An 857-nucleotide genomic window follows, 5' to 3' on the forward strand; every position below is an offset into this window, starting at 1 on the left:
TGCCTTGGTTATCATCAATGATGGTCATTCCTTTAACCTTGTCCTGAGCTTAGAGTCTTTTCATCCACAAATAAAAAATAAATATAATTATATTTCATAAAAAGAAAATAAACTTTCCTCCCTTTCCCTCTCTTCTCCTTTAGCTCTGCTTTCCCTGCCCTGAGTATGTTTACAAATACATTTAAAACTGTGCTATAATAAACCTGCTTGAAAATAAATATAGGAATGGAAGAATTAAATATGATGATAAGTAATGAGAATATGGTAGACTTTCTGTAATTTCAATGTTTTAATTTTACAACTATAATCATCCAGTGTAGGAAAGTTTTACTTGAATTTGATGATCCTTTCCAGCTTTAGCAACTCAAATTTTTCCTTAATTTCATTCTCTTTTCTTTTATTTTCTTTTTGAAATGAAGTCTCACTGTCTCACCCAGGCTGCAGTATAGTGGGATGACCATAGGTCACTGCAGCCTCGAACTCCTTGCGTCAAATGATCCTCCTGCTTCTGCTTCCCAAAGTACTGGAATTACAGGAGTGAGCCACTGCATCCAGGTTTAATTCCTTTCATACAATTCATTTCTTTTCATTTTCTGTTCAGATGAACTCAGTAGATGGGAAAAAAGCTTTGATTTCTTCTGGAAACAATTTGAAACTAAAACATGAACAAATGGCATTAGCACCTGCACTTGGGAAGGAGTGTTAAGAGAAAAACATTTTTCTATGCTACATTTTACACTTCTATACTGTGGCACAGAGGAAGGGTCTGCCTTCCGAAGGGCAAGTGGTTTCCAAGGATGGACAGAACTCAGATTAAATTTATTGTGCAATAGAATGAAAATACCAAGGGAGAAGGG

The sequence above is a fragment of the Theropithecus gelada genome, chromosome 9 (assembly GCF_003255815.1).
Source record: "Theropithecus gelada isolate Dixy chromosome 9, Tgel_1.0, whole genome shotgun sequence".
In the NCBI taxonomy this organism is placed as follows: Eukaryota; Metazoa; Chordata; class Mammalia; order Primates; family Cercopithecidae; genus Theropithecus; species Theropithecus gelada.